Raw genomic sequence first — 12,745 nt, 5'->3', positions numbered from 1 at the left:
GTTACTGGCAAAAGAGTGACTGAAGGGATGTCCCTTGGGTTCCAGGTTAAGAAATTGAGGAGAACATGGACCGAGAAAAACGGGGATGGGTGGTAGTAAGGGACTGGTGATCCTGAGGTCAAGAGCAGCTGTATTGGGAATAGGTTAGGGTAGCAGAAAATTGAAAGGATGGGGGCTATGGTCAAATGCCAACAGATTTTTGTAGTCCTCAGTGTCCTGTCCTTGTCCTTTGATTTACCCAACTCTATTAACCCAACCTCCCACTATCCCCATGTCTATACTCAGGTTGCTGAGCAAGAAGAAGGTTACACATTCATGTTCATTGATGTCCAGCTTTCTCTGTCCCCTCACTTTGTACATGTGTCTCATCAGCATCCCTACCCTTTTCTCACAATGACTTTTCAAAATCTTCATCACTTTTTCAGTTGATGACCCTGGCACCATCCCTACAACATAGCCAGGTACATAGAGATGTAAAACTTTCTTATGTAAGGAAGACCACACTGGGAGCGTTGCCTTACAATTTCTTCCCTCAATACTCAAGTTTAGAGCTCTTTCAATGGAAGCTTTAAAAAAAAAGATTATAGATTCTTGAGGACAATCATAAGCCTACCAAATTAGACTCTACGGGAGAAGGACCAAGGAATCTGTATATTCTGACGATCCGCAAGATTTTGGAACTCCTGCTTTAGGCAGTCTTCCCTGTTTCTGTGACTTGACTCCCACCATGGGCTGATGCCTCCCAAATTTATATTTCTAACACAGAGCTCCCCTAAGTCTCAGATCCATATATTCAATCACTAATTTTCATGGTGTTTCTCTTTGTATATCCTGCAGACACTCTAAATGCAAGATGACCAGATTTCTGTTAAAAACAAACACACAACTAGAGCATTGCCTTTCTCCATTGCCTATCAGATCCTTTCTGAAACGACCAAAAAGACATACAAATAGGAAAGTTCTGCATCATGGCAGGAAACTAAGGAAGGATGCCATTCACATGATAACATTTTTAGAAATACAATCAAGCTGGAGTTTACATGGGATGAGATTGATGAAAGCTAGAAAAGGTCAGCTTGCAACAAATGCTCCTGAGAAAAATCCAACATGTCACAGGAAATAGTTGCAAGAGACCCTGGGAGAAGTCCACTAACTCCTCCCCCAAGTGTGCAGGTGAAGGTTAGAAGCTGAAGGTACGACAGACAGAGTGCAGCATTGGGTGGGATCCCTTTTGTTGGATACTGAGAATATTCAGAAATGGCTGCCCGGAGAGGCCAAATGGTATGCTTGGTGAACACTCAAAGCAGACATGGGTATTGCAGTGGAGCATCTCATAGGTGTCCTTGAAAGGCACCAGAAAGATATGTGCCATCAATACAGGCTGAGCCAAAGAGAAAATCAGCCCTTGATGCACAATTCTCCTAATACTGTACAGAGAAGAAAACTCAGAGATGGACGATCTTGTCCCTGGGTCTCACTGTTCTTAGGCTGCTGGGTTCCTAAACTGGCACTGCAAGTTGATATCAACCAGGCCTTATTAATTAAATTAAATAGGAGGATTGTAACGATAACCAGGTGATGTGGTGAAGGTCCCTGTGTCATTCACAGAAGATCAGCACATCTGCTGGTTGTCAAACTTAGCATCCACAGGATCCTTGCTGGCTGGATATTGCTGCACAGGTCACCTGGAGCCAGTCCACCTAGATATTTCTAATGTTTTCCTCCACAGAGATGTAGGGGACGTGTTGACATAAGGATGAAATCTGTCTGGACGAGAACAGGAGAAATTCCTCTTTGGGTGTGACTCAGATGTCCCAGTTGCTGACAGATCAGGGCATCCCCATGAGTTGCAGTAAGAGCCAAGAGGTCAAGCCAAGAGTGCTCAGGGCCCAGCATCTGACCCAGGCATTCCCACGGGGCCACCAGCTGCCCCAGAGCATGGCAGCCCTGGTCTACAGGCAAAATCTCCTCTCCAGAGAAGGTATGTTGGTCAGTCTTACCTCTTTAGGATTTCTGATGCTGAAAAGAACCATCTCAGTCTCCCTTTTTTTAATGCAGAAAAGCATTTTCAAAAAGAATATATAATATTTCATCTCTCATCTATGACACCATTCTAAACACACTATTTTAGGTCCCACTAAGGAAGAAAATTTTCTGCTATTTAAATTATGACATAATATCCTATCACTTGGCATTTTGTTATATTAATTGAGATGCCTTTTTTTAGGCTTATGTAGGTATAGAATTTTAAATCACATACCATTCTTGTGCATGTAAAAAAAGGAAAAGATAAGTGAAATAAATTTGGTTCCACTTCAAAGTCCCACTCTTCTTTTCACCTTTCCACTCTTTTTATGTCTGTTTTTTCACAGGACAGATCCTCAGTGCCAGGAGGAGCACTAGTGGCTCAGCATTTCTCACAAGAGAAAGCCAGTGGACACTATTTTGTCATTGGCTTTAATAATTTTGATAATTCTAGGTTTGAGTAGTTTTTTAATAGCTTAAATTTGTCTCCCAAAGAATTTAAAACATTGTATGTAAATTCTGATGCATAAAGGACATAAAAACAAGGAAAAAATAATCCTAAAAAGTCAGAAAAAAATTATCATTTAAAAAAAGAGAAATCATACAATAGAAGACAGATCAAACATACAAGAAATAAACAGAAAATATAAATGTGTTTATCTTTTTTAACAGACTCTCAAATTTAATAAAAAATAGATAAAATCAAACTCTATTTGATCTGCTAGCATAATATTCTAAATTATATATCCAAAAGGCTAAAAACAAAAGAATAAAAAAATATATAGAAACATTCAAACAAAAAGAATAGAGTTGGCAATTTTAATTTCAAAGTTTAAGATTAAAAGAATTAGGAGGGATAAAAGAGCATCATTTTTTATATTTATAAGAGATATATAGCCATAATATAGCTATGGTAATAATGGAGCTTTATCTAAATAAATAACATCATATTGACATAAATAACACAAGAATCGTTGGAAGCGAGGAGAGAGTCACTAAGAAAGTCAATTTTCTTAGGAAACAGCTCACCTGTATCTCTAACTTTGACAGATCAAGTATAGGAGAATTCAAACTACATTTTTAAAAAAACGGATTTAATAGGTACCGTAGTGCTCACAAACACTACACTGTCTTTTAGAGATCTATAGAATGTTTTTGAAAACAAATTGTATATTAGATAACTCAGTAAATTCTAAAATGTAGAAATAGGAAATATTACACTTTTATTACAATACAATAAAACTAATATTATTTACAAATATATAAACAACAACATGAGAAATCTTACTGGGAAAATAAAATTCTAAATATCTCATGTCAAAAGAGAAAGAAATAACACATTTTGACTATTTAGCAAAAATGACATTGAGAATTCCACATAACAAAACATAGTTTATGCTGATAAAGCAGGCTCAGAGGTAGATTTATATCTATAAATGGATTTATTAATAAATACGAAAAATGAAAGTTAATGGTCAACTCAAGAAGTTAGAAACTGTGCAAGATAACTAAAGGAAAGCATGAAGAAGACATTAAGGAAGAAAAGCAGGGAAGTAAAATTAAAAGCTGAGGTTCTGGAGTCAGAAAGAGAGGGGCTGAGTCTCAGTTTTCCCCCTTACTAGTGGAAGGCTCATTACCTGGCCTCCTGCAGAATCCATTTTCTCATACGTAAAATGAGCATTATTAAAAGATCTACCCTGGAGGGTTATTGCAGGGAAATGAGATCGTGGTTTTTTTGGTTTTTTTTTCTCGGTACGCAGGCCTCTCACTGTTGCGGCCTCTCCCATTGCGGAGCACAGGCTCCGGACGCGCAGGCTCAGAGGCTATGGCTCATGGGCCCAGCCGTTCCGCGGCATGAGGGATCTTCCCGGACCGGGGCACGAACCCGTGTCCCCTGCATCGGCAGGCGGACTCTCAACCACTGCACCACCAGGGAAGCCCTGAGAGATCGTGTGTATTAAAAGCAGAGCACAGTACCTGGCTGAGCACTTTGTGGTAAGTACTTAACTAAATGTTAGACCAGGACAGACAAAAACAGTACAACTGGTAAGCTCAAGTGCTATTTGTTGCTATTGCTTAATAAAAAAAGGAATGTCGAAGGATAAAATATAAATATCCAAATTTACAAATGAGCAAGGAACTATGAGTACAACTACGGAGAAGAACACCCTTTAAAACTTTATTCTGGTAAATTATTAAATTCCAGTGACATACATCAATTTCTAGTAAAATATAAATTACTAAAATTAACACATCATGTTTGAATATTTATTTGTAACTGCAGAGAATACCTCTAGAAAAATGCACAAGAAACCAGTAAGAGTTGACTCTGGAGAGGAAAACAAGATTAATGAAGGTGGCTGTGAAAGAGAGATTTGATTTTTACTATGCACCAATAATAATTACTCAAAAACAATATTTAAAAAATTGAATATATAAATAAATTACTAGCCTGCTAGGCTGTGTTTAGTTCTTAATTCGTGTTTGAAGTGACATATTGTGAAGGTCATATGAAATAGACTTTTTAAAGTTTTATAAAATGCTCAAAAATATAAGATATTATACCATCATGATATTTTTTTGCACTTACTTATAACATAGGTAACTAAAATATCATGTAGAAAAAGTTGACCCCACCACACAGCCACTGATAAGTTTAGTTTTGTTCCATTTGAGTTTTTTTTTAAACATGAGATCTTTTTTTTTTTCTAATTTATGATTCTCTCCTGGGTAGAAAAATTAGTAGAGAAGAGAAATATTGAGTTGGATTTCCACTACAGCCCTGCATATTTTATTTGCTGAAGCTCAGGAATGGACAAGCATAATCTTAATAGGTTCTGGAGTTTTATTTCCTGAGCTGAATGAAACTCAGAATTGCTATTATGCATAGTAGGATGGGGTAATTATAATAATGTGATTTAGTTTGTATGAACCCATGCATTGCAAGTGCAGTATGCTTTTACCCTTTTAAATACAAAATCCAAATAGGATACTGTATTAATTTTCTATTGCTTCATAATAAATTATCACAAACGTATCAGCATAAAACAATACCCATTTATTATCTCACAATTTCCATGGGTTGAGGATATAGACATAGCTTAAGCTGGATTTTCTGCTCAGGGTTTCACAGCACTGCAGTCAAGGTGTTGCTCAGGCCTGTGTTCTTATCTGAGGCTCAGGGTCCTCTTCCAAGCTCATGTGGTTTTTGGCCAAATTAATCTTCTTGCTGCTATAGCATCCATGGTAGTTTACTTCTTCAAAGCCAACAGGAGAGAAAACCTCTGAACCTCTAGATCATCTTTTAAAGGGCTTGCCTGCTTACGTCAGGCCCACCTGGATCAATCTTCCTTCTGATTAACTTAAAGTCAAATGATTATGGGACTTTACATAATCAAAGTCCCTTCACCTTTGCCAAACATATAGGTAACCTAATCACTGGAGTGGCCATCCCATCATACTCATAAGTCCTGATCAGATTCAAGGGGAGGAGATTACACAGGGTGTGAACATGAAGCGGCCACCTTACAATTCTGTCCACCACAAATGCTATCTTGCATTTCTGAAGATCATATTTTAGCTACCAAGACCCAAGCTTGGAATCAGATAGTAAGTTAAAAATGGCCTGTGAAGCACCCAAATAATCAAGCAGTAACTAGCAATGACCGCAGGGATGATGCAGCAAAACAACAAAAACATTTTTAAAAAGAAAATACAAGCCTCGAATACACAGCAGTTTGAGGTTGTAAGTGTAGTAGGCACAGACTCTACATACCTCACTAGAGCCTGAGGGCATCATCAAGTTGTGAGGAGACAGCCTAACGTCAGAAAAGTTCAATTTTGTTCTAGGTGCCCTGGTTAAGAAAGCAAGAATGTTTACAGTTCAGCCTCAGAAAAATTTTCCTTCATATGGTTGACATCAAAGGACAGCTAAGCTTCAGTTACCTGGAAAATTAATTTACATGGAATGACCCTGCAGTGAAGCAGAGTGTATGGAGCTCTTGTGTGGGACTTTAAGAGTGTATTTTCAGGTTGGGCAGTTCAAGATGAGGGATGCAGGAGAACTCAGAGGTTAAGGCCAAGATCTAGGTTATGAGTGTCATCACTTCAGAGCAGGTGACAAGCAATGACAACTGGAGCAAGGAGCCTGGGCTCTCTTTCTCTGCCTGGAAGATCTCTCAGCACAGGGTTGCCTGAGGCCAAAGCTAGGCAGTCAGCTTTTTAGAGAAAGGCACGGTAACTGCCAAGCTGTGGACTCAGCTGCAGAGCCCTGGGGGCCAAAGCTGGGCCTCTGTTCTGATGCAGCTGTTTCCCCAAAGCTGGTGGCTTTCTTCAACTTCCAAATTCAATTCATCTGCTCTTTTGGGTGCCCAAGAGATCAGGAAAAGGAGATACTTCACATACAGACTTTTCTGTTGTTATTTCCAAAGCAGTTATATACTTAGATTTTCTAATTTTCCTGTTGTGCTTCTCCCAACAAAGCCGTGGTAGAAATATTCTCCGGGAAGGTGAGAAGTTCAGAGAAGTAATTTCCTAATGTTCACAGGAACATTTTCAAAATGAGTTCTATTTTAAAATAGAACTTGTGCACCTTGGAGTTAATGTGTCCCAAACTGAGCTCTTGATCTTCCTTCCCAAAGCTGCTCTTTTAGTATTCTTCCAAATCTCAGTAAATGGCAACCCCATCCTTGCCGTAAATCTTGCAGTCATCCTTGACTTCTCTCCCTCACTTCTCATCTGACCCATCAGCAAATTCTAGTGGCTTCAGAGTACATCCAGAATCTAACCATTTCTCATCATTTCCACTGCTACCTCCCTGATACGTGCTACTTCCATCATCTCTCACCTGGATCACGGAGTAGCCTCCTCGAGGGTCTTCCTGCATTGGGCCTTGATCCTCTTCTGTCTCATTTCAAAATAGCAGCCCAAGCAATCCTGTTAAATGAAATAGAGCATGTCAATCCTCTTATCAAAATATTCCAATGGTTTCCCATTTCACTCAGTGGAAAAACCACTGTCCTTACAGAAGCTTATAAGGCCCTACAGCTGCAACCGTCACCCCTTGCCTCTGTGGCCGCATCTCCTACAACTGTGCACCCCTCTCTGTCACTCTGTTTAGACCACACCAGCCTTCTTACAGGTGAGTGTGCACCTCAGGACCTGAGTGCTTGCTGTGCCCTCTGCGTGGAATGCCTTTCTCCCAAATATCACTTCTTTCAAGTTTGGTTACATGCCCTCCACCCCCAATCCCACACCTGGCAGATAGCATATTCTCACTGAGGCCTTCCCTGGCCACTCTCCCTAAATTGCAAGCCTACATTCCACATTTCACTTTTCTGCTCTGCTTCTCTCTTTAACATTCAGCACTATTTATTTTAATCACTTCTTCTTTTTACTGTAAGGCTAATTTTTGTCTGGTCTGTTCTCTGTTATGTCCCCAAAGTCTAGACCAGTGCCTGGCAAACTGAACACATTCAAAAATATTTGTTGAAAGGATGAATGAATGCAGGCACTGAGGGGAATAGGAAGTATAGAGCCCCACCTCTTTTGAGGTTTGGTCTTTGACTCACTGTGGAGCCTCAGCCTGCCAGGCTCAGGTCCCATCTCACACCAGCCATGCCCCACATTCCACACACACCACTGTGTGTCTCTGAACATGTGGGTCCTGCTGCCTACGATGTCTGACTCTCTTTTGTTTACCTCACTGTTATTTTTATCCTTATTTATTTCACTACCAATGAGGTAATCACTAGACAGTTTATCATGAGTTTATTGGCCATCTGGGATTGCTTCTTTTGTCAATTCAACAAAAATGTGCCAGGCTGTAAAGATATAAAGATACATTGTTCTAAGCTCTTGATAAGACAACCATTTTCCCTGTCCTCAAAAAGTTTATGGTCTAGAGAGACAAGCAAAGAAGTATACAAAATAATTATGGATTGTGAAAAATATTGTGAAGGAAATAAAGAGGAAACTATGACACAGAATAATGCAGAGGGCAGTACTTACATAGGGTGTTCAGGGAGGGCATCTATGAAAATATATTTAAGGATGAGAGAGTGATGACAGTGTTGAACTTTACCTGAATTCTATGCTCCCAGAAAACAGTGATGGTTAAGAAATCTCCCCAGTCTTTTTTTCCCCAAATCCCCCACCCCTTTGTGTTCTAGAAAATGACTAACTGCAATGAACCACCATTCCCCACATGGCTTAGATAAGACTTGCTATCCACTCTTTCTCATGACTCCCACAAGATTTGTAGATGGCTCCCATTTTTACTGGTGACAAGGTTAGACCCAGACCATTCCTCTTTTGCCTGAATCTGTTGACATGGTCAGACAGAGATCCTCTTTCTTCTTTGTCTCATGAATAATTAGCCAAGATTAGAATTGTTTGTTCCCCTGAAACCAGCTAAGCATTTCCTGTTCCACTGAAACTTCCTCTGATTGAAAAAACAATCCCAACTAGAAATAACCCCACCTGTAACTTGTCTACTCCTCCCCATAAAAATCTAAGGCAAGCCCCCTCTGCTGAGACACGCTGTAGTAGGCTGGAAAATGGCCCTCCAAGATACCCAGGTCCTAATCCCTGGAATCTATGAATATCTTACCTTATGCGGAAAAAGAGCTTTTGCAGATGTGATTAATGAGCTTGGGTCGGGACAATTATCCTGGATTATCTGGTTGGACCCTAAACAGAATCACAAGTATCCTTGTAAGAGGGGAGCAGGAGACTCGACCACAGATAAAAGAGAAGACAGCCATGTGATGGAAGCAGAGAGAAGCAGAGTCAGAGAAAAGATGCTCCATCACTGGTTTTGAAGATAGAGGAAGGGACCAGGAGACAAGGAATTCAGCTCTAGATGTGGGAAGAAGAAAGGGAACATATTCTCCCCTGGACCCTCCAGAGGCAGCACGGCCCTGCCAACACCCCGATTTTAGCCACGTAAGATTCATTTTGGATTTCTGGCCCATACAACAATAATAGGATAACTTTCTATTGTTTAAAGCTGCTAATTTGCAATGATTTGTTACACCAACCATAGGAAACTTAATATGTACTCTAATCTTCAGATCTGAGGTGTTTCCCTATTGCAATAGCCTGAATAAAATCCATCTCCTCACTTACTCATGCTTTTGTCTTTGACAGTGCTAACCATACGACGAACAGGGAGCAGAACACTCCAGGCAGAGTGACCAACATGGACAGAGGTCCTCAGGCAAAAGAGAAGTTGGTGGGTTCTAGAACCTGGGAGATGAGCGTGACTCAAGATGAAGTTGAATGTTAACAGTCTGACAGGGCCCTGGGCCATGGTAGGGAATTTGGACTTTATTATATTTGTGATGAGAAACTTTTAGAAGATTTCGAGCCATAAAGAGTAGAAGTAGAATGGTCAGTTAGTCGTCTCGGTAAGCAATGATGGTGGCCCCAGGATGTGGGAAGAATTTAGATATAGGGCTGGATGAGGCAGATTCTGTCTCTGTAAGGGTTGAAATATGAAACAGAGCTCAGTCAAATTAGAATAATTTGAGGAGTGTTTACTAAAGAGGGTATTTATAAAGGTTTGGCAAGGTATGGGAAACCAAAACAACAAAGGAGAGTACAGTACCCTGAAGCTTATAACAAACAGTGCCAAGCCTGAAGGGAAAGGGGGAGAAAGCAGTTTCCAGAGCCTGGAAGAAAGGGCAACCATGACAAGAACGGTGGTCTTCAGCGGAGAGACACAGCCATCCGGAGGGAACTCTGACCTTACCCTCCCCTCTCCCTCTGACCTCTTGCTGGGGCTCTCTATTGCCAAACCCAAACGCAAGCCAGAGAGCAAGAGAGCTCATTGGTTAAGTCCCTACAGGTCAGCCTTCCCAGGCAGGAAACAGGGTAGAAAGGGACAAGAGTGGATATGGAGGGAAAAAAGAAAGATAGGTGGTAGAGAGTTTAAATTAGCCCAATTTATTAAAAGAAAATGTGGAGACCTGAATTTTCTACACTATTTCCTTAATACTCAGTTTCACCTACCCCATGCCGATAGGCACAAAAACAATGGCTTTCACCTTCCTGATTTTTCTTTGAACATTTACAACTGCTCTTTTGTCCTAAAGGCAATCAAGAAAGACCGTGATTAGAACACTTGCAAGGACTAATAATGTTATCTTCAAAGTTCAGTGAAAAACCTCTTTTGATAAAAGTGTAGAACTTAAGGAAATGTTGCTACTTGAAAACTGGATAATATTCACTTTATACAGAAGAGAATTGAGTTTATGCAGCCTGGTAAGTCAAGGTTGTTTCAGAGGAGTGGAATATTGAATCACCATCAAACCAAGCCACAGAAAGCCTAATTCATACATCTCTCTGCATGGATACCCATATCTTACCATTGTTTTGGTTTCCTTCTTTTTTTTTTATTACTCTGGAAGATAATTCAATTTGCATTGCGCATTTCCTCACAGAAATTTTGAACCTTATGAATATAAAAATCATGGACTTGGCCCAATGTTATTTTAATCAGTTTTTCTGTTTCCTAATTCAGGATTAACTTCCCAGGATATAGGCAGAGATTTAGTAGCAAGTGCACATTAAAATATGGAGAGCTTCAGCAGCAATTTGAGTTATGGTAATTACTGGGTTTGTTTACACAGACACAGATGAAAAGCATAACCTTTTTGTTCCTTTTTTTTTTTTAATTTGGAAAAATTGTGTGCTACCAACAGAAAAATCATACAACAGTTGTTTAATGTCATGGAGGAAATCAGGCGCAACCAATGAGACTGAGAAATAAAGATATCAAAACTCTCAGAGGTAGTGTCTTAGCTAGGCATCCTTTTTCCTGGAGCCACTCCCTGGGGTACAGAAAGGCTCTGGTGCTCACATTCTGCTCAGAATGACTGCCACACATTTGCCTGCACCCAAATCAACTACCCAGTGGGTCTCCACTAGCATACCAGTTCCAGTGTGGCCCCGCCCCAACACTGACTTCTGCTTCCACAGTCTTTCTCCACATCCTGCTCCCTGGTCCCATTTGCTCCCTCCAAGAAGTAAGCCTGACTGAGATGGGGCCCATATGAGCGAAGAGGAGGAGAAGAAGGCAGATGGTTTCCAGCAACTGGGAGCCAACAGGAGAGGCACCAGTGCTCTCAGGGAATGTGAGAAAATAAGCCCATCCCTGGGAACATTTGGGAGAAAAACCAGGCCTGCTTTTTTAAGGCTTATTGGTTACAAATCTGGAAGCTTCCCCTAGACACTGTGCTTTCGTGAGAACCAGGCTGTCCCTCTTAGAGGCAGTAGGCAGACAGACTTTCACCCATCTTAGAATGGTTGAAAGGGGTGAAATTACCCAAATGACTAGGCTTGATCTCAATATCTTCCTTTACCTCTTCTACCCCATTTCCATACCAAATTGACTATGGGCCATCAACCCAGCTAAAAGAGAAGGCCTTTTGATTGCCTAAAATATCTGTTCTAGGTGTTTTATGGTACACATAGTAATGGCACCCAAAGATATCTACACTTTGATCCCTGGAAAATGTGATTATGCTACTTTATATGGCAAAAGGGACTTTGCAGATGTCAGTAAGATTACTGACCTTGAGATAGAGGGATTATCCTGGATTATCTGGGTGGGCCAAATCTAATAACATGATTCCTTAAAAGTGGAGAAACTTTCCCAGCTATGATCAGAGAACCAGAAAGATGGCAGCATAAGGACTCAATCTGCTGTTGCTGCTTCTGCAGACAGAGGATGGTGGTCACAAGGCAGGGAATGTGGTCAGCTTCTGGAAGCTAGAAAAGGCAAGGAAATGGGTTCCCTCTCAGAGCTTCTAGAAAGGATTGCAGCCTTGCCAACACCTTGATTTTAGCCCTGTGAGACCCATGCCAGACTTCTGACCTAAAGAACTGAAGATAATAAATTTGTATTGTTTAAGCCACTAAGGTTATTTGCTGTGGTCATTTGTTACAGCAGCAATGTAAAAACTTATACAGTCTTCCTCACCTCAAGCTTGGATTAGTACAATAGAAAAATTTTAATTTCTCCGGGCTCTCAAGTCTCTAGGTCATCTTAGAAACGGTTACTCACCAAACTCTTGTCCACTATCACACTACTCATTCGACTTCCCTGTTCAAGAGCCTACAAATGGCAATGTTTTCAAACTGAGCTCCCGTAAATATCAGAAGGTCTGAATTCAAACTGAGCTCCCATAAATATCAGAAGGTCTGAAGTGCCTATTCTGGACCTGCCAAAGTTCAAAGTGGAAGGTTAATGAATACTGCTGAAAATGCCCTGAAAAGAGTCCTTGGAGAGACCAGTCAACAGGATTTTCCAGGGGCTTCATCACCAAACATGTTGAACAATAGGAACACACTGGTTGGTTTATAAAGTCTTGCAGTGTTTACCAGTTACACAGCCCTACTGATGAAATCAGTCAGTGTGCTGGGGTGAAACCATTTCTACTACTCTGGCCAGAGTGGACAATGCAACTAATCTTGAACCGGGGGCTAGTCAGTAGGGATGGTTACATGACAATATATTATACAGCTAATTTTCCAGTCCAATCAGATGCTCTTCGAAGGTGAAAGAGGGAGACATGATTTGAAAGAGATCATGTGAGCCAAGAAAGACAGTAGAAGTAGAGAGCTGCCTTAGTTCTCAGACAACTTTCCAGTTTAATCCATATAATCCTCCTTCCCCTAACCCTTTCCTCTTTTCCTAGTCTTGCAATTAAAATTG

General features: G+C 40.6%; 1 long non-coding RNA gene across 1 annotated transcript in view; it reads right to left on the bottom strand.

Annotated features, from left to right (window-relative positions):
* Positions 1–3,981: 3,981 nt before the first annotated feature.
* The window catches only part of LOC114904542, a 21,403-nt gene continuing 12,639 nt past the window's right edge, over positions 3,982–12,745 (bottom strand). The window contains exons 2-4 of the long non-coding RNA XR_003795979.1: positions 6,872–6,960; positions 5,801–5,879; positions 3,982–5,282 (exon numbers count right to left, since the gene is read on the bottom strand). This is a non-coding gene — a long non-coding RNA (uncharacterized LOC114904542). The remainder of the gene's footprint in view (positions 5,283–5,800; positions 5,880–6,871; positions 6,961–12,745) is intronic.

This window comes from Monodon monoceros, unplaced genomic scaffold, assembly GCF_005190385.1.
Source record: "Monodon monoceros isolate NGI ecotype Baffin Bay Population unplaced genomic scaffold, NGI_Narwhal_1 Super_Scaffold_21, whole genome shotgun sequence".
NCBI lineage: Eukaryota > Metazoa > Chordata > Mammalia > Artiodactyla > Monodontidae > Monodon > Monodon monoceros.
The sequence above is the reverse complement of the archived record's forward strand: the minus strand, read 5'-3'. Positions and strand labels throughout refer to the sequence as shown.